The 6074-nt window shown below is 39.9% G+C and overlaps 1 non-coding gene across 1 annotated transcript; it reads left to right on the forward strand.

Moving 5' to 3' along the window:
* The first annotated feature begins 5548 nt into the window (after positions 1-5548).
* LOC112130038 (U6 spliceosomal RNA) lies at positions 5549-5652 on the forward strand. Its single transcript, XR_002912350.1, has one exon. It is a non-coding gene; the product is annotated as a U6 spliceosomal RNA (small nuclear RNA).
* The last annotated feature ends 422 nt before the right edge of the window (positions 5653-6074 follow it).

Genomic DNA, 6074 nt, shown 5'->3' on the forward strand with positions numbered 1-6074 from the left:
TTACCTTGTGTATTAGTTCGTTCTCACGCTGCTATGAAGAAATACCCAAGACTGGGTAATTTATAAAGAAAAGAGATTTAATTGACTCACAGTTCCGCATGGCTGGGGAGGCCTCGGGAAACTTGCAATCATGGCAGAAGGCACCCCTTCACAGGGTGGCAGGAGAGAGAATGAATGCCGAGCAAAGGGGGAAGCCCCTTATAAAATCATCAGCTCTCATGAGAACTCACTATCATGAGAACAGCATGGCAGAAACTGCCCCCATGACTCAATTATCTCCACCTGGTTCTGCCCTTGACACATGGGGATTATTACAATTCAAGGTGAGATTTGGGTGGGGTCACAGAGCCAAACAATATCACCCTGATACCCAAACCAGACAAGGACACAATAAAAAAACAAAACTGCAGGCCATTATCCCTTATGGACGTAGATGCAAAAATCCTCAACAAAATATTACAAAATACAACAACACATTAAAAAGATCATTCACTATGGTCAAGTGGGATTCATCCCAGGGATGCAAAGATGGTTCAACATATGTGTCATGCCAGACCCCTACTGACTCCAAAAGAGATGGCATTGTGTCTGAGAGGCCCAGAAGAGACCTGGAGCCAGTAAACGAGACAGGGTTTACAGAGGACTTACATACAAGGCAGTCCAGAGGTGACAGGGTGGACAGGAGCACTGCTACTGTTTGTAAAAAGCATGCAGTTTATATGGCATTTTCACGTAGCAACACCAACCTAGCAAACTTCATTTAACCCAGAAAAGTGGCCTTGTTTCCTTGCACGTCCTATGTTTCAAGGAACGGGCAGAGGGGTTCAATGTCCTTCATAAGAAGTGAATCTCCAGATTAGCCACTACTGGATTCCTTAGCTTGGAACTCTGAGCACACATTCTTCTTAGACCATAGGGTCATTCTCAGGGTATGCTTAAGTTACTGCTGTCAGGTGCATTTGCCATACAATACACAAGTCAATAAACATGATACATCACATAAACAGAATCAAGGATAAAAACCATGTGATTATTTTAATAGATGCTGAAAAAGCATTTGATGAAATTTAACATCCCTTTATGATGGGTATTAAAGGAACATACCTCAAAATAATAAAGGCCATCTATGACAAACCCATGGCTAAACATTGTACTAAATGGAGAAAAATTAAAGGCTGAGCAATTAGGCAAGGGAAATAAAGGGCATCCAAATTAGAAAGGAAGACAAGACATCAAATTAGCCTTGTTCACAGGCGACATGATCTTATACCTAGAAAAACCTAAAATCTTCACCAAAATATGTTAGAACTGATAAATGAATTCAGTAAAGTTGCAGAATACAAAATCTACATACAAAAATCAGTAGCATTTCTATATGCCAACAGCAAACAACCTGGAAAATCAAAAAAGTGATCCTATTTACAACAGCTACAAAAAAATATAAAATACCTAAGAATCAATCTAACAAAAGTAGTGAAAGATCTATACAAGGAAAACTATAAAACTGATGAAAGAAATAGAAGAGGACACACATACGCACACACAAATGGGAAAACATTCCATGCTCATGGGTTGGAAGAATTAATATTTTTAAAGTGACCATAGTACCCAAAGCAATTTACAGATCCAATGCCATTTCTATCAAAACATGAATAACATTCTTCACAGAAATAGAAAAACAATCCTAAAATGTATATGGAACTACAAAAGCCCAAATAGCCAAAGAAATCCTGAACAGAAAGAGCAAAGCTGGAGACATCACACTACCTGGCTTCAAAATTTATTACAAAGCTATAGTAATCAAAACAGTATGATACTGGCATAAAAACAGATACACAGACCAATGGAACAGAATAGAGAACCCAGATATGAATCCATGCATTTACAGCCAACTCATATTCAACCAAGGTGCCAAGAAATCACAATGTAGAAAGGACAATCTTTTCAGTGAATGGTGCTGGGAAAACTGGATAACTATATGCAGAAGAATGAGACTAGGCCCCTACCTCTTATCATACACAAAAATCAAACAAAAATGAATTAAACACTTGAATCCCAGACCTGAAACTATGAAACTACTAGAAGAAAGCATCGGGGAAATACTCCAAGACATTGGCCTAAGCAAAGATTTCTTGTGTAACACCTCAAAAGCACAGGCAACAAAGCAAAAATAGACTATTAGGATTACTTCAAGCTAAAAAGCTTCTGCAGAGCAAAGGAAACAGTCCACAAAGTGAATAGACAATCAACAAAATAAAACATTTACAAACTATCCATCTGAAAAGGGATTAATAACCAGAATATATGAAGAGCTCAAACAACTCAATAGCAAAAAACCAAAAACAATTTCATTAAAAAATGGGAAAAAGATCTAAACAGATATTTCTCAAAATAAGACATACAAGTGGCCAACAGGTATATGAAAAAATGCTCAATATCACTAATTATCAGAGAAATGCAAATTAAAACCACAATGAGATATCAGCTAACTCCAGTAAAATGGCTTGTATAAAAAATACAGGCAATAAAAGATGCTGGTGGCTGGGTGTGGTGGCTCAGGGCTGTAATCCCAGCATTTTGGGAGGCCGAGGTGGGCAGATCACTTGAGGCCAGGAGTTTGAGACCAGCCTGACCAATATGGTGAACCCCCATCTCTACTAAAAATACAAAAATTAGCCAGACTTTGTGGCATGCACCTGTGTCTCAGCTACTCAGGAAGCTGAGGTGGGAGGATTGCTTGAGTTCAGAGGAGGTTGTAGTGAGCTGAGATCATGCCACTGTACTCCAGCCTCGGTGACAGAGCGAGATTCTGTCTCAAAAAAAAAAAAAAAAAAAGATGCTGGGAGAAAGGGGAGGCCTCAAACACTGTTGTGAGAAAGTAAATTAGTGCAGCCATTATGGAGAACAGTACAGAGGTTCCTCAAAAAACTAAACACAAAACTTTGATATGATTCAATAATTCCACTACTGGGTATATGCCCAAAAGAAAGAAAATTAATACATATCTGTACTTCCATGTTTATTGCAGCACTATTCACAATAGCCAAGATATGGAATCAACCTAAGTACCCATCAATGGGTGAATAAAGAAAAGGTGGCATATATACACAATGAGCTATTATTCAAACATAAAACAATGAAATTTTGTCATTTGCAGCAGCATGAATGGAACTGGAGGCCGTTATGTTAAGTGAAATAAGCCAAGTACAGAAAGACAAATATCCCAATGTTCTCACTCATATGTGGGAGCTAACTCCTCATGACATAAGGAGTTAGATTGGTGGTTGCCGGAGGTGGGGAAGGGGAGGTGAAAAGCGGGGCGATGAAGGGGAAAAATATATAAATATACTATTACCACTGAATTATACATGTAAAATAAATTGGTAAAGACAGTAAATCTTATATGTATATTTTACCTCAATAATTTTTTTTTTTCTGTGAGACGGACTCTTGCTCTGTCACCCAGGCTGGAGTGCAGTGGCGTGATCTTGGCTTCCTGCAACCTCTGCCTCTTGGGTGCAATTCTCCTGTCTCAGCCTCCCGAGTAGCTGGGACTACAGGCGCACACCACCACACCTGGCTAATTTTTGCATTTTTAGTAGAGATGGGGTTTTGCCATATTGGTCAGGCTGGACTCAAACTCCTGACTTCAGGTGATCCACCTGCCTCGGCCTCCCAAAGTGCTGGGATTATAGGCATGAGCCACCATGCCCAGTCTAACTTTTTTTTTTTTTTTTTTTTTTCCAGAAAAGAAACGGAACCCAGAAATAGACCCACCCAAATAGTCAACGGATCTTTTTTGTGTGTGTGTGTGACAGAGTCTCCGTTGCCAAGGCTGGAGTGCAGTGGCGCGATCTTGGCTCACTGCAACCTCCACCTCCTGGGTTCAAGTGATTCTCTTGCCTCACACTCCCGAGGAGCTGGGACTACAGGCATGTGCCACCACGCCCAGCTGATTTTTGTGTTTTTAGTAGGGACAGGGTTTCACCATGCTGGCCAGGATGGTCTCAATCTCTTGACCTTGTGATCTGCCTGCCTCAGCCTCCGAAAGTGCTGGGATTACAGGCGTGAGCCACCGCACCCGGACTTTTTGTTTTTCTTTTTAACTTTATTTCTATGAACTCTGCAGAGAAGTATAGTCAACAGGTCTTTAACAAGGAGCAAAGACAATTAAATGGAGAAAGGATAGTCTTTTCAAGAATGGTGCTGAAACAACTGGACATCTACATGCAAAAAAAAAAAAAAATTTAGACACAGGTCTTACACCTTTCACAAAAATTAACTCAAAATGAGTCATAGACTTAACTGTAAAATGCCAAGATATAAATCTTCTGGAAGATAACACGGAAGAAAATCTAGGTAACTTTGGGTTTGGTTATGAGTTTTCAGATACAACACCAAAAACATTATCTATGAAAGAAAAGCCTGATAAGTTGTACTTCATCAAAATTTAGAAGTTCTGCTCTGTAAGAGGCATTGTCAAGACCATGAAAAGAGTCTGGGCACAGTGGCTCATGCCAGTCCTGGCACTCTGAGAGGCTGAAGATCACTTGAGACCAGGAGTTTGAGACCAGCCTGGGCAACAGAGCAAGGCCCAGTCAAAAAAAAAAAAAAAAAGATTAAAAAGAAAAAAACGAAATTAAAAGATAGCCACAGATTGGAAGAAAATATTAGCAAAATTCACTTAATAAAGACTTTTATCCAAAATGTACAAAGAACTCTTCAATCTGAATAATAACAAAATGAAGAACCCAATTTAAAAAATAGGCGGCCAGGTGCCATGGCTCACACCTTTAATCCCGGCACTTTGGGAGGCTGAGACGGGCAGATCGCTTGAGGTCAGGAGCTCGAGACCAGACTGGTCAATGTGGTGAAACCCCATCTCTACTAAAAATACAAAAATTAGCTGCATGCAGTGGTGGGCACTTGTAATCCCAGCTACTCGGGAGGCTGAGGCAGGAGTATCGCTTGAGCCCAGAAGTGGAGGTTGCAGTGAGCTGAGATCGCACCACTGCACTCCAGCCTGGGTGACAGAGCGAGACTGTTTCCAAAAAAAAAAAAAAAAAAGGCAAAAAGGGTTGAACAGACAACCTCCCTAATGAAGATATAGACATATGTATATCTATATATATGACAAAGAAGCGTATGAAAAGATGCTCAGAACCAATGTCATTATGGAATTGCAATTTAAACCATGAGATAGCACCACCAACCTATTAGAATGGCTGTAAAATCCAAAAAATGAACACCACCAAATGCTGGCAAGGAAGTGGAGCAACAGAAACTCTTATTCATTGCTAGTGGGAGTGCAGAATAGTACAGCCTCTGTGGAAGACAATTTGGCAGTTTCTTATAAAACTAATCACAATATTACCATACAATCTAGCAATCATATTCCTGGATGTTTACCCAAATAAACTGAAAAACTTACATCCACACAAAAACCTGCACATGAATGTTTGTAGCCCCAAAATCTAAAAGCATAATTGCCAAAAACTAGAAGCAACCGTGATGCTCCTCAATAGGTGAATGGTTAAAGAAGCTGTAGGTGCTCGCTTCAGCAGCACATATACTAAAATTGGAAAGATACAGAGATTAGCATGGCCCCTGTGCAAAGATGACACGCAAATTCGTGAAGCGTTCCGTATTTTTAACATAGGGTTTTTATACAAGAAAAATAAAGTGAATTAAGCCTGAAAAAAAAAGAAACTGTAGTAAATGTATAGGATGGAATATTATTCAGAAATAATATTCTTAATTATGTAAGAATATTATTTTGTATTCAATTATTTTGTACTCATTAATCAATCTTTTTTTTTTTTAAACTTGTCTTCACCCTCCCCTGAAAATACATTTAGTTAGAAGAAATAAGACCTGGTATTCGGCTGGGTACGGTGGCTCACGCCTGTAATCCCAGCACTTTGGGAGGCCGAGGCAGGTGGATCACCTGAGGTCAGGAGTTCGAGACCAGCCTGGCCAACATGGTGAAACCCTGTCTCTACTAAAAGCACAAAATTAGCCAGGTGTGGTGGTGTGCACCTGTAATCCCAGCTACTCAGGAGGCTGAGGCAGGA

Source organism: Pongo abelii, chromosome 17, assembly GCF_028885655.2.
Source record: "Pongo abelii isolate AG06213 chromosome 17, NHGRI_mPonAbe1-v2.0_pri, whole genome shotgun sequence".
Classification (NCBI taxonomy): domain Eukaryota; kingdom Metazoa; phylum Chordata; class Mammalia; order Primates; family Hominidae; genus Pongo; species Pongo abelii.